Source organism: Dromiciops gliroides, chromosome 2 (genome assembly GCF_019393635.1).
Source record: "Dromiciops gliroides isolate mDroGli1 chromosome 2, mDroGli1.pri, whole genome shotgun sequence".
Taxonomy (NCBI): Eukaryota; Metazoa; Chordata; class Mammalia; order Microbiotheria; family Microbiotheriidae; genus Dromiciops; species Dromiciops gliroides.
The window spans coordinates 466,966,061-466,981,703 of NC_057862.1; positions in this window are offsets into that span (position 1 = coordinate 466,966,061).

The following is a 15,643-nucleotide window of genomic DNA, read 5'->3' on the forward strand; positions in this document are numbered from 1 at the left end:
GGCTCTGAAAGAGAATCTGTCCCTTAGATAAATGTACAGACCTATTTGAAGTCAGGACAGTGGTTGAAGTAACAGTGGCTGTAAGGCATTGTGGTCTACATATGACTTTTCCATGTTTTAGAGGTTATAACAAATTATGAATAAAATAACCTATGGTTTTTATGGGAAAAAATGTATAAGGGGCAGCTAGGTGGCGCAGTAGATAAAGCAATAGCCCTGGATTCAGAAGGACCTGATTTCAAATCCAACCTCTGACACATAACACTATCTGTGTGACCCTGGGCAAGTCACTTAACCCTCATTGCCCAGCAAAAAACAAAACCACATATAAGGACTGCTGGGTCCTACCTGACAGAAAAACGGTTCTTTTGACTTTCACATCATAAGGCAAAGTTTGTGCTTATGAGGAGACAATAATTTGAAGCATTAAAAGTTTACTAGCTGGTAGAGAAGCAGAAAATGAGAACAAGAAGCTGAGCACAGGAAGTAGGCCACTAGAAAACCTGCTACGTGAAGAAGTTCAGCAGGTACATGACAGAAAGACTTCACAGCTGTTTTGCTAGAAACCGGGCTCATTGGAAGGGAGGCCTTGTTTCTCCTAGAGACCATGGAAGAGAGATGATTACTCCTGCTGCTGTATGAAGAGCTGCCTGAACTTATTGCCCTTTGGTGCCATCTCTAGCCTGCTAGAGGGATTGCCCTTTCCTACACTGTTCTCAGAAGGAGAAATAAAGCAAGGAATCATGGCTTTGCCTTTGCTTTGTTGTGAGACACAACTTGATTTTTTTCTGAGAGTTCATTTGTATAACAGCAGACCCCCTTGATATTTGAAGAGCTGGCTGGGGGAAAGCTGCATGGCCCTATTATCTGTGGCTTAAGATGGAGTAGTTCCTCAGAAACCCAAAGCAAATCTGTCAACCTCAGCAATTCTTCAGCCTAAGGGAACTTTTATCACTGAAAAAGCATAACACTTTCTCAGCATCCCTTCCTGGGTGACTATATGCTAAAAGAGTTTGTCATGCTTTATCAGTCTGAGAGTAGTTGACTTTTCCCAGTATGTGATGTGTGTTGCACATTGTTGTCTAAAGAGGCCAAACGCATCAAGACCTGGTGTCCAAAGTTGTAAGTTGCCCTGGACAGATGGGGTACTTCCTTGCTAAATTTCTGTAAATATGAGCACATTCTCTCCCATACATATTATGTATATTGGTGGAAGAGTGAGACTTGGGTTTATGGGGCTATGATTATATTTTAATCCTACTTTGCTTTGTTAAGTAAATGTCATAATTAGTCCGGTTCTTGCCTCCTGTAGAGCAAAAGTGATGATTATTCCTGCTTTTGCCTTCTATTGAGTTAAATCTTATGATTATTCCTGATTTTTCTTTCTAATTAAATACTCTTGCCTTTTTGTTAAGTAAACATTGCATATTTTAAAATGAGTTGTGTCATGGTGACTGATTTTGTGTAAATAAGAAGCACACTGGTGGGTGTTCAGGTGCAATAGTGATAAGTAGTATTACCCACTGCCACCCCCACCCCATCAGGATTACCCATAGGCCTCTGTAAAAGGGCCCTAGGTTTGAGTAGTAGCTCATGGTTGAAATCCAGGCTAGATATCCCACTCTGAGGGAAAAAACAAAAAACCCAGGCCTGCTGGCATGAGGTTGGGATGAGTCAGCCAGCCCTGAAAGAAGGGGGTGCAGGTGCTATGCCCACAGGCTACATGACCTGTGTTTGCAGGTACAAGGCCTTGCCTGAGCTATGGTATCAAGGTTGTAGATAGTAGGATTATCCTTAAAGGGTAGTGGGGATATCTCTTCTGTGATTATCAGGGAGAAAGGTTTATGGCGTTATGGTTTAAGAAGAGTAGGAGGATAAGTAAGGAAATTTAGTCAGCCCCCGTCTTGTGTGCAGTAAGAAACTAGGTCATCTATTGAAGAGTTGGATGGAGTTGGAGACACAGGAATGAAAACAGTCATTATGGCTAATGAGATAAAATGTTAGTAAAAGTAGAGTAGGATTATCAAGCAACTGAGGTTATGTGCCATGAATCTTTGGTGGGTGAAATCAGCTGAATCTCACAATTCTTTCCATTGATGTTTAGGAGTCCTGTAGCAGGAAGAGAGACATCTAATGGTGGTAATTGGCAGGTTGAGAATGGAAGGTCAGGAGACTTGTATTCTAGGATAATAGCCAGTGAACCATTAAAATGGCGGACTATGTGATCAGGGCTATGTATAGGAACAAGGGAAGCTACACTAAGAGAATAGAAACATAGGTCGTGATATGGGTGAAGAAGGGGTGAGTGTGCAAGGTGGATGGATTGTGATTGGAAAGTGGAATTTCAATGTTCCCAGTCTTAGAGGTGGCGTAAATTACAAGGATTGTGAGATCTATTATAGGACCATATCAGCATATGGCTAAAGTGGGGTGAGGTGAAAGCAATTGAGAGATGAGGTTGAGACAGTCCATGTCAGAGGTGTTGTCAATGGAAATATTGAAGTCCGTAAGAGTAATGGTAGGGGATGAAGTGGAAAGGAACACCATGAGCCAGGTACTAATCCAATCCAAGCCAATAAGTATTTATTAGGTATCTACTATGTGCAAGATCTGAGTTCAAAGCCAGCCTCAGACACTAGCTATGTGACCCTGGGCAAGTCACTTAATCCCTATTTGCCTCAGTTCCTCATCTGTAAAATGGGGACACACTGAAGAAGAAAATGGCAAACCACTCCAGTATATTTGCAAAGAGAAGGCCGTGGACAAATCCATGGGGTCATGAAGAGTTGGACACAACAACTGAACAATAATGGACACAACTGTTGTCTTGAAAAAAATCTGTTTTTCTGGATTAATCTTTCCCTTCCAAAGGCTGTTTTCCTTAACCACACCCCTTCTTCCTACCAGTTATACCTACTTTTTGTCCTGCCCTTTGTTTGTATTTGTACTTCCACATATCTGGAATCTTTTACTCTAGAAACTTCCAGTTTCCTACATTATGTTTCCCTATGACTTCAAGCTTAGAAAACCAGTATAGACCTGCCTGACCAGGGCTCCTTTCCCTACAGAATATCTGAATGATTTTGATCAAAGAGCTTCTCTGAGCCCTAAGCTGCATAAACCACCCTGAACCATGGAACAAGAAATTCCAGTCCTGGGAATAGCCTTTCATAAGGCCATTTTGTACTCCCAACTCCTGCTATGACCTAAAGAGAAGCAACCCCAAGGTCCCCTGACAGGTCCCTTCTCTGTCCTTTCCCTGTTCTCTGGATGTGTCAGTTCCAGCCGCAGGACTGGGGATTAATAATTGGCTGCTCTAGTAAACTTCTTGCCCTTACCTCTCCCTTGGTGCTACTTTAGGTGTCTTTAGTTAAGCCATGTGACCTTGAACATACTAAATAAATAGGCCTGTTGCTTTTGGCATCAAGTAGCTTGTCTAATACTGTGAAACCCTGTTAATCCCATCAATGGACCCTAACAAGGGCCCTGTGCTAGGCCTGGGAGACACAAACAAAAGGAAAAGTAGTTCCTGCCCTTTTGGAGTAGTTCCTAGGGGGTGGGGCAGGGTACAAACATGTAAAAAGAGCACCAAAAACCGAGGGGATTAGTCAGCAAGCAATAAGGCTTACTATATACTAAACATTGAGGACACAAAGACAAAACCAAAGTCCCTAACATCAGCAAACATTCTAATGGGGGAGACATCAGTGTAAACGACTAGGTAGTACAGGGCAGCTAGGTGGCTCAGTGGATAGAGCACTGACCCTGGAGTCAAGAGGACCAGAGTTCCAATTCTGACACTTATTAGCTATGTGACCCTGGGCTGACTTGCCCAATTGCCTTAAACATATGTCCTGATCTTGCCACTAGACCCAAATTTCTGGGGGAGAGAGTGAGACTGGTGACCTTATACAGCCCTCCCTCACTTAAATCCAATTCGCAGCAAGCCATGACATCACCTCCTGATGTCATGGTCCTCTTTGAGAAGGAAGGACAAACAACAATATAAGATTTATACAGAGTAGATATAGAATTGCTTGAGTTCTTGGGGCGAGGGGGGGGGGTAGGGAGGAAGAATGAGAATTTGGAACACAAAGTTTTAAAAATCGATGTTATAATTTGTTTTTACATGTAAGAGGGAAAACCCTAAACAAATAAATAAGCAAACAAATTAACTAATCGATAGGTAAATGAATAAATGAAAGAAAATGAATAAGTGAATGAATGAATGAATAATTGACAGAATAGATGAAAGGGACTAGGCATTAACAACTAAGGGACAAGAAGAGCCTACTGGAATAGGTGGAATTTGGACCTTCTTGAATATACATGTAAATATGTGTATATAAACATATAAATCATATGTATGTGTGTATATCTATATGTGTGTGTATATGAATCATCCTTATACATAGAAAAGATGGGAGCTGATGAGATCACCAAGCAAAATAGTATAGAGTAAAAAGAGAAGGGAGTCTGGGCAGGAACACAGAGTTAGTAGGTCTCACCTAGATGGAGAACCAGCAAAGGGGACAAAAGGAGAACCCTTGGTGTCATAACGACCAAGTAAACTGGGCAGTAAATGAGTCTTAACACTCATCAGAATTGGCTCCAGGAGGGAATAATATTACACACTCAATTGGGTGGAGTAATCTATTTTCCTGCAGGAAAATAGGAGGGGAAGGGGATAAGGAGGGAGGGGCAAAAGAAGGGAGGACAGATTGGGGGAGGAGGCAGTCAGAAGCAAATCCCTTTTGAGAAGGGATAGGGTGAAAGAAGATAGGAGGAAGGTAATAGGATGGAGGGAAAAAGAGAAAAGGAAAAAAATTGTACAAAAAATATAACAACTCTTTGTGGTGGCTAAGAATTGGAAATCAAAGGAATGTCCATCAATTGGGGAATGACTGAACAAGTGGTGGTATATGAATGTAATGGAATATTATTGTGCTATAAGAAATGACAAGCAGGATGATTTCAGAAAAACCTGGAAAAACTCATATGAACTGATGTATAGTGAAGTGAGCAGAACTGGAAGGACATTGTGCACAGTGAATGACCTGACTACTCTCAGCAATGCAATGATCCAAGACAATCCCAAAGGGCTAATGATGAAGCATACTATCTACTTCCAGAGAAAGAACTGATATTGATTGAAACACAGACTAAAAAAAACCAAGAGTACTTGTGGATTGAACATATATAACCTATATCAGATTGGTTGCTGTCTTGTGGAGGGGGGAGGAAAGGGAAGGAGAAAAATTTGGAACTCTAAATCTTATGAAAATGAATGTTGAAAACTACCTTTACATGTAACTGGAACAAAAATAAAATTAAAAATAAAGATGTACCACTGATGTGGATCACACACACACAATGTCAAAAGCTGCAGAGCTCAAGAAGTATGAGGATTGAAAAAAGGCCATTGGATTTCTGCTAACTTTGAAGAGGACAGTTTCAGTTGAATGCTGGTTAGAAATCAAGATAGCACATTGTTTAGAGGAGAGAGAAGAGAAACTGAAAGCATCTAGTGTACCTTGGAGATTTATCTATAGGATGATGGAACATGATAGGACCAAATGAGAACTTTTTTAAAGATGGGAGAACAGGGAATGAGCCAGTAGATAGGGGAATGATCATGAGGACTATCTCATGGAGAAAAGAGGAAAAAGCACTTAAGTGCTAGGCATTCTATTAAGTACTTTACAATTATCTCATTTGATCCTCACAACAACTGTGGAAAACAGGCTAAGTGACTTATAGTCATATAGGTTCATATAGTTAGCGTGTGAGGCCAGACAAACTAAGGTTTTCCTGATTCCAGGTCAGGTACTCTTTGCACATATAGAGAAGCTGGCTTTGGCAATGACAAGGGTAACTTCAAGAGAAAGTAGTAGTAGGGGAACATGTCTGAATGATGAGAGCTGAGGAGGATGGGATAAGTTACTCAGCAAATAGCTGAGTATGAGGTTTTTTGTTTGTTTGGGTTTTTTTTTTGCGGGGCAATGGGGGTCAAGTGACTTGCCCAGGGTCACACAGCTAGTAAGTGTCTGAGGTCAGATTTGAAGTCAGGTACTCCTGAATCCAGGGCTGGTGCTTTACCCACTGCGCCACCTAGCCGCCCCCAAGTATGAGGTTTGAAGAGATTAGGTTTGGCAAGATTTTGGAGGGGAGTGGAATAACACAACAATTAGGAAATAATGTGCTTGCGGGCAGCTAGGTGGCACAGTGGATAGAGCATCGGCCCTGGATTCAGGAGGACCTGAGTTCAAATCTGACCTCAGACACTTAACACTTACTAGCTGTGTGACCTTTGGCAAGTCACTTAACCCCAATTGCCCAGGGAAAAAAAAAAGAATAATGTGCTTGCCTTGCTTCATTGAGGGCTTAGTTGAGATTCAATAGCTTCAATTTGTTAGTGGCCCCAATCAAAATTCTTTCATGAGTTTTTACAACTCTGTTTAGTGACATGTAAGTAGGAGCAAAGGAGGTGGATGGCTCCTTAATATTTGAATTCTTTCTGACTGCTTACAGTATCTTTTCCCTTGACTTTGCAACTCTGGATTTAGATTGGAATATCGCTGGGAGTTTTAGTTTTGGGGTTTCTTTCAGGAGCTGACCAGTGGATCTTCTATTTAGATTTTGCCTTCTAGTTCTAAGAGGTCTGGACAGTTTAAAGATCTCTTGAAATAGTATGGCTAGGTTCTTTATTTGGTCAGTGTGGGGGCAGCTAGGTGGTGCAGTGGATAAAGCACTGGCCCTGGATTCAGGAGGACCTGAGTTCAAATCCAGAAGACACTTGACGCTTACTAGCTGTGTGACCCTGGGCAAGTCACTTAACCCTCATTGCCCTGAAAACCAAAACAAAACCAAAAAACCCCACATGATTACAATAAAAATAGAACCATAAAAAAAATTGAATGTGGCAAAAGTATAAAGAACAAGCATGTCTTGAAAGAAGAGATAGAAGAAAACACTCCTACCCCACCCCTTTGCAGAGATGGGAGATCCATGAATGTAGTACACTAAGGGAAGAGAAGGGAATAAACACATATAGTGTTTACTATGTGCCAAGCACTGTGTTAGTGCTTTATGAATACTATCTCATTTTATCCTCACAATCCTGAGAGGCAGGTGCTGTTATTATAAACATTTTACAGTTAAGGAAACTGAAGCACAGAGAGGTTGAATGATTTGCCCAGGGTCACACAGCTGGTATTCAAGGCTGGATTTGAGCTCGTCTTCCTGACTCTAGTCCCAGAATTCTATCTACTGCACCACCAGATACCTCACATTGAACATTTTCATCTTTTTTCTTTTCTTTTTAATTTATGGAACAAACATATCAATAACATAGTACAATAAAAGATGATTGCAGATGAAACTGCAAATATATGTACTTGTTATTTTCCTTTCAAATATACAAAGAAATTATCATGTACATTTTTTTTTTCCTTCTCCTCCACCTCCTCACTCCAGCCCCAGAGATGGCTACCATTAGATGCAAATAGGCATATATGTAAAATTATTCTATACATGTCTGTGAGATTTAAAATTGGATATTAGATCATAAATCTCCCCTACTTAACCCTTCCCTTAATTCATCTCCCAGACTAGTAAATGGAAGAAGCTTCTGGTTTTCTAGATAGAGCCTTTATTGTATATAAGGTGTTGTTGATTAGAAGGATAGGAAAACAGAAATACAGTACAAATCGTCTTAAATCTAGGCTGTCTATATTCCTTATAAAAACTCACCAAACCGATTTAGGCCACCTTTGGAGTGAGTCAGACCGTCTGTGCCGCGCCGCCCGGAGTCCCGCCAAGCCGGCAAAAAAAGGCTACTCCCGTTCTCTCCACCCCGGAAGTCAAAAAAACCCGGCAGGCAGTCTGACATGCGCAGCAGGCGCACTGTACCTGGCAGGCAGTCTGACATGCGCAGCAGGCGGACTGTACCCGGCAGGCAGTCTGACATGCGCAGCAGGCAGACTGTTCATCTCCTCCCCAAAAGGGTGGTCCTTGAAAAACTGGCGTCTTTCACTTATCCTAACCGACTGTTAAAAACTTTCATATTTTACCACATTTCCCCCCTTTGCTTCCTCAAGAAACGGAATGTTTCCTTGATGGAACAGTAAAAAGAATATAATAACTTTTGCTGACTAATAATATGCGAACAACAATACAGAAAAGGAAGAGAGGAAAGTTTTGTCCAGAGGGGCGATTTTTTTTTTTTCCTCATGAACCGACGCTTTGACATTAGTCTTGCAAAGGGAGAGCCTCTGCAGAGAGTACATGTTACAGATAGTATATAACAGAAAGGAGATAGTAAAAGCTAATAAAGCAAAACAGTTCATATAAAGTCTCTGAGTTCTCTTGTCTTCTTGAAGTGGTAAGATGTCATCAGGAGGAAACTGGATTCTGGTCTGGAAAACTGGATTCTGGACTCTGGTCTGGAAAGCTGGATTATCTTCTTTAACTGTTTGAATTGCTGTATTTTTAAAACCTTAGCATAGCATTGTCAATGATCAAATTAATAAATTCCATTACATTCCCTCCTTTATATGGTTAGACTTGTAATAGAGGGTTGAGGTAGTTATGCAATGTGTAACACTTTTTACCACCATGTGTCTGGATCAAAGCCAAATTTAGTATGTGTTCATGACACCTGAAAATGTTATGGAAAGGTTATCATACCATATCTCATGGTTCTGAGACAGCCAGTGATTGTGCTAGGCCACAGGTGAATTCAACTGAGTGAGATAAAAAGATAAATAAGTTCAGTTAAATTAGGTTAAATTAGGAGGGAGAGAGGATGAATACTGGACTGTGCCTAGTAATTGTGCTCTACATAGTCACCATCATAAGCAAACCATGGACTTACGTATACCTGTCTCTCCTTTTGTTGCACATATATTCTCTCCAGGGCCTGCGTCAGAGTTCACAGCAAGTTAGTCTCTGAAATGATAAGTTTCCATATTTCTGAAATCTCATTAATTTCACCAAAGACAATATGATGGTAAAAATGTGTGCTATGCTGCATAACTGAGAATATATTAGTGATATATACAATAATTCCAAACCATACCCAGAGTATAATGACATATAAATAATAAACGAATGTAAATAGCTGATTATATTAGACATTGTTACATAATCTTCTTTTAGACATTATTACATAATCTTCTTTTAGCAAGTAGACCACATCATCTTATACATGAATTCTCTGGTATAACAGTAGCAGATACTTAAAGTGGTGATTAATTCATCAAAAGAAATAAGACTTCAATTAGCAAGATTCAATATTCAATGTTTTCAGTGAGGTATCAGGCAATTTCTGGTACTTTTTAGTTAAACAGAACAACATACAAGAGAAAGGAGAAAAATAAATAAATAAAACAAAACTCATTAGAACTCATGGTTCTCTCAAAAAGAAAGAGTAAATAAAAAAAAAGAAGAATTCTGGTAGCTTCTGAGGCCCGATAGCCTCACCCACAGCATATACTTAAAATGTCTTTGAATAATCACTTAGTTTACAAAATTTAGTTTTAAAGAAAAGCAAAAGAAACAAAAGTAAAAAAAAAAACCCAAAGCAAAACCAAAAATAAAAAATAAAAAGCAAAAGATTCGCTAAGCACCCTTTTGTGCTCTTAAAGAACTTAAAGGTGCAGTCAATTCCAGGTCTTTTCAGTGCCTTTCAAAAGTCAAAACAAAAACAAAAAAACCCAAAAATTAATAAAAAAAAAAAATAGTTGAGGTAGGCCAGAAAACTAGGCCATGTACTTCAGTGCTTTTGCCTGTAGAAGGAAATGCTTGTTAAATTATAAGGTATTTAAGCTGCTAGAGTTTGGGGTATGCCACATTGTTTTAACTGGTTCCCCAATTCTCTGCATGCCAAAGTGGCAGGGGTTTCTGAATTGTCATTGATCTTTCTAATGCTGTCATAATGTTCTTTATGGTAGAAAATGTGGAGTTCTGTAGCATCAGTTTTGTCTGTGCCACTGATTTTCAATAAAGGCTGATTTAATTGATGAACCACAACATTCAGCTGATGCTGCTTAGCAAATGCTACAATTGTATCATTTCCTCCCCACTTTCCAAATTTCTTTAATTCATCAACATATTCTTCAAAAGGGGAGTCATTTACTATAAAAGACTCAAACTCTTGTCTATGGTTAATCATATAAGAAGCAGCTTCTTGTCTGTGTCTGAGATGATTTCTACAGTGACCTTCTAGCTGGTCTGCTAAAGCCCTAAAAAGGCAATTTCCGTCTCCTGATACTTTACGAAGACTGAGTCCCAAAGCATTTAACTGATCAGTGGGATTCTTAAATGGGAACTTCCTGTTTCCTCTGAACTTTCTTTGCTCTTTAACAGTTGCTATCGTTAGGGTTTTTACCTCTTTAGCGTCTACCTCAGGTCTATCTGAAATCTCTTCACCTATGAATGGTGCAGGCTTTATATGAGAGCAATGAATCCATGAGTCTTTTTCACCAATTTTAATGGCGGTAGGAGTTGTCAATAATACCTGAAAAGGTCCTTCCCAGGCAGGTTGAGTTCCACTGGTTCTCTGAAAATTCTTTACATATATTTTATCTCCTGGGTTGAAGTTATGCAATGAAAAGTCTAATGGTCCTGCCTGGACCACAGCTCCTGCCTCATGGAGTTCACGTAGCCTGGTCTGTAATTCCTGTATATAGGAAGCAACAGAAGTATCACCTCCCACCAGTGATGTATAAACTGGGGAAAAAGTTTTAGCTTGGATAGGAGGGTGACCAAAAAGCATTTCATAAGGAGATATATGAAGTTCTCCTCTTGGTCTACTTCGTAGATAGAATAATGCCAATGGTAGAACATCAGGCCATTTCAAATGGGTTTCAGTACATAATTTGCCAATCATACTCTTAAGCTCTTTATTCATACGTTCGACTTGGCCTGAACTTTGTGGATGGTAGGGCGTGTGGAATTTTGGAGTCACTCCCAAGAAAGAGTAGATTTGGGATAAAATCGAATCAGTGAAATGTGTGCCTTTGTCAGAATCGATGCGGGCTGGTGGGCCAAAACGAGGTACTATCTCTTTAAGAAGAATTTTGGCAACAAAGGCAGCTGTGGCTCGGGGGCTGGGAAAGGCCTCCACCCACCGAGTGAGCTGATCAACTATAACAAGGCAAAATTTATAATGTCCTGCTTTTGGCATAGTAATATAATCAATTTGTAAGTGCTCAAAAGGTGTATATGCTAGAGGACGCCCTCCATAAGCTTTGACCTTAAAAGCATACTGATTATAAGACTGACATGTGGAGCAGCCCGAGCAGATTCGAGATGCTGTATTAGTCACACCTGGTGCTATCCAGGTTCTCTTAATAGAGTCTACAATGCCTTGTGTACCAAAATGGCCTTTTCTGTGAACAGAGAGGCATACCTGGTGGTAGAATTTCCGGGGAAGAAATGGCTTACCTTCCGGAGACACCCAGATGCCATTGATCTGTTTCGCCTTAAATTTCTTTTTCCACTTTTCTACTTCAGAATCGTCATAGGTTAGGTTGGAAGGAATATCCTCAGAAGGTGAAAGGTTAAATACATGTTCAGGAGCTTCTAATGCAGCAAGCTTGGCTGCAGAATCGGCTCGTGCATTTCCCTTTGAAACAGGATCACTATTCCCTGTGTGGGCAGGGCAATGTACAACGGCTAGGGAAGAAGGCAGTTTTAGGGCATCTAAGAGGTCCTTGATAAGGTCCCCATTGGCAATAGCCTTGCCCGAGGATGTTAGAAAGCCTCGTTGACGCCAAATCATACCAATAAAGTGGCATATGCCAAAGCCATATTTCGAGTCAGTAAAAATGGTGGCACTCTTATCTTTAGCTATATTACAGGCCTGTGTAAGAGCCACAAGTTCAGCAGCCTGTGCACTAAAATGGGAAGGCAGAGAAGCTGCCCAGAGGGTGTCATAATCAGAAACTACAGCAGCTCCAGTAAAACGGGTTCCCTCCCTCATAAATGAGGAACCATCTGTATAGAGGACAAGATCAGGATTTTCTAAAGGTGTATCAAAAAGATCATCACGGGGTTTTTCAGCCATATCAACTAAAGAAGCACAGTCATGCAACGGTTCCCCCGAGAATGGTAAGTTAGGGAGTAGTGTTGCTGGATTAAGAACTGTGCAGCGTTTTAAAGTGATATTCTCATTACCTAACAGGGTTATTTCATACTTAGCCAGCCTTTGATCTGAAAAGGCTTGTGTCCTGTGACGTAGTAAGAGAGCCTCCACTTCGTGAGGGCATTGCACAGTTAGAGGGTTACCTAGGACCAAATCAGAGGCTTTTTCTACCAAAAGCGCTGTGGCCGCCACTGCTCTAAGGCAAGGTGGCGCTCCAGCCGCTACAGGGTCCAGCTGAATTGAATAGTAGGCTATAGGACGTTGGTTAGGCCCCAGTGACTGAGTCAGGACTCCAGAAGCCACCCCCCTTTGTTCATGCACAAAGAGAGTGAAAGGCTTACTATAATCTGGCAGTCCTAGGGCAGGTGCTGATAACAAGGCCCGTTTTAATTCTTTTATGGCTGAGAGATGCTGGGGATCCAACTGTAAACTGTCTGGAACAGAACTTTTTGTAAGAGCTATGAGAGGTTTAGTAATTTCACCAAAAGAGGGTATCCATTGTCTACAGTACCCAGCTGCTCCCAGAATGGCTCTCAACTGCCTCTTAGTAGTGGGGGCAGAGAGTTGTTGAATGGCCTGGACTCTCTTAGAAGAGACAGAGCGAGTTCCAGCAGCCAAAATAAATCCTAAATATTCTACCTGGGGCAAACACCATTGTACCTTTGTCTTGGAAACCTTGTGGCCTCTCTTGTGCAGCTCCAGCAGTAAGTGACGGCTATCTTCCTGACAAATTTCAGCATTAGGAGAGGCCAAAAGTAAGTCATCTACATATTGTACTAGTGTGGAGCCCTTAAAGGTAATAGAGGCCAGATCCTGCTGTAAAATTTGGGAAAATAATGTGGGACTGTCTACAAATCCCTGTGGGAGTCTAGTCCAGGTCCACTGTCTATTTTTCCAGGTAAAAGCAAATAAATATTGGAAGTCCTCATGTACTGGTATGGAGAAAAAGGCAGAGCAAAGGTCTACCACTGTGAAACATGTAGATTCATAGGGAATTGAGGAAATTATCATAGCCGGATTTGCGACTATAGAATGTCTAGGAATAACATAATTATTAATCGCTCTAAGATCTTGCACAAAGCGATAAACAGGTTTACCATCTGGCCCAGGCTTGGGTTTTTTAACTGGCAAAATGGGAGTATTGCATGGAGAGTGATGACATGGAATAATAATACCCTGGCTTTTCAAAGCCTCAATTATAGGGGTGATCCCTTCTATTGCTTCCCTAGACAATGGATACTGTGGAATGGAGGGGGGTGGTCCCCCCTTAACTTTAAAGGTAACAGGCATGGCAGACTTAAGGAGCCCCACCTCATTAGGGGATGAGGCCCATAAAGACTCAGGAATGTCAGAGGGGATTTTGGATACCTCCCCTGCTGTTCCTTGAGCTTCTGTAAGTAAAATTGGTAATAAATGAACAGTATCCTCTGGCAATTGTAAGGAGACAGCCCCATCTGGAGCACAAGATATGGTTGCTCTAAGCTTGCAAAGGAGATCACGACCTAATAAATTTACAGGGGCATCAGGCATGAGTAAAAATGAATGTTCCACTGTTAAGGGCCCCATAGATACCATGCGAGGATTCAATTTTGCCACTCTCTGGCTCTTTCCTGAGACTCCCACTACATTCAAAAATCCTACAGGTCTACACCCAGCATCTGGTTTGCTTACTAATACTGATTTAGAGGCTCCTGTGTCTAGCAGACAATCATAATAAGTCTCCCCCACTTTTAAGGTGACATGTGGTTCATTACTCTGGGGAGGTGAATGGACTGGCACAAGTGCATTCAAAAAATCTGGATCTGGGAATATATGGCTTTCATTATCTATGTTCCATTCCTCCCCAAGACACCATCATTCCTGTGTCCTCTTCTGAGGGGGGTCTTGGTTACCATTATTCTGGTACTGCCTTTCTGTATTCCTCCAAAAAGATCTATTTCTATTTTGATTTCGCCTGTAATTAGAATTAGAATTTCTTCTCCAAGTCCTACATTCTCTCAATTCATGCCCCTCCTTACGACAGTAACAACACACCTTAGTGTCCTTGTTCCGGTGTCCACATGGCTGACTAGGAATCGCTGGTGCCAGAATGCTCTGTTTAGGGTGATCTGGATCTTCCTCACGTGAGTCAAAGACATAATTTGCAAGTTCCTTAATTCTATCTACTGAGAGATTTCTCCAGTCTGGACATTGTTTCAGAAAGTATCTGCGTATTTCTGGCAGTGAATTATAAACAAATGTGTTGAGAATGATACAGGAATCTCTTAAATCTACTGGATCCAATCTGGTGTACTGTCTAGCGGCCTCACAAAGTCTATCATAAAATCTGTTTGGTCTTTCATTAGCCTCCTGAGGTAGGCTTAAAAATTTCTGCCAGTTTTCCGGTTTTCTAGAGCAAGATTCCATTCCCTTCAGAAGTGTTTCTCTAGCATCTTTTAATCTTTGGAAATCCCTATCATCATTATAATTCCACTCTGGATCCTTTAGAGGCCATTCCACATCGGCCTTACCTTTCGCAACAAGGGCATTTCCTGCTGAGATAATATCTGTAATCTCAGTTGGGGACAGTAAAGTTTCCAAAAGGCAAGTAACATCAGCCCAACTGGGTTGATATGCATTAAATATAGTCCTTAACTGTGAAATTACAGTGTTTGGATTTTTCTCAAAACTAGGGATGATTGATTTCCATGCGCTCAAGTCACTTGGTCTAAAGGGGCTATATTTTCTGACTTGAATTGGCACTCCCTTCTTACTATGTTCTATAGCTTCCTGCAGAGGGAGTAGTTTCTGCTGATCTGATTCTGAACTTGGATCATCTCTAGTAGAAACAGCCATTTTGAGGTCTCTCTCCATATGTGAGAGTTTCCCCCACATCATAACAATGATAATAACAAAAACAATGATAATAACAAAAACAAAAAAAAAACAACAAAAAAAAATAAAATCCTTAGTCGTATGAACTATGGATGTGGTATTAAAAGGTATTTCAATTGCAGGCATAAAATTTCTACTTATATTAAACGTATTTTCCCAAAGATTCTCACGTATACTATTATACAAAAAACTTTTTGCTGCCTGAATGAGGAAAAAACCAATAATGTTATGAAGGACCATTGAATAAACTATTCCTCTAAGTCGGGATGTTATGCTGTCCCAATACATTCCGATGAGAAAAATCAAAGGGATGGTAGAATATTCGAGCATCTTGCCCTTTAAACTGGGCTGGCTTTTCTGTTTAAAGCAAGACTTTTAGAGGCTTAAAGTCTTTAAGGGAGATTAGACAAAGGGAAAGTCCGCGGGGGGGGGGGGGGGGGGGGGTATTTGGAAAATCCACCGAATTAGCCGGCTTATGGCCAAACTAGGGAGGGTGGGAGGGTCCTTAAGGTCCCTTCGTGGTCGCCAAACTGTGAGATTTAAAATTGGATATTAGATCATAAATCTCCCCTACTTAACCCTTCCCTTAATTCATCTCCCAGACTAGTAAATGGAAGAAGC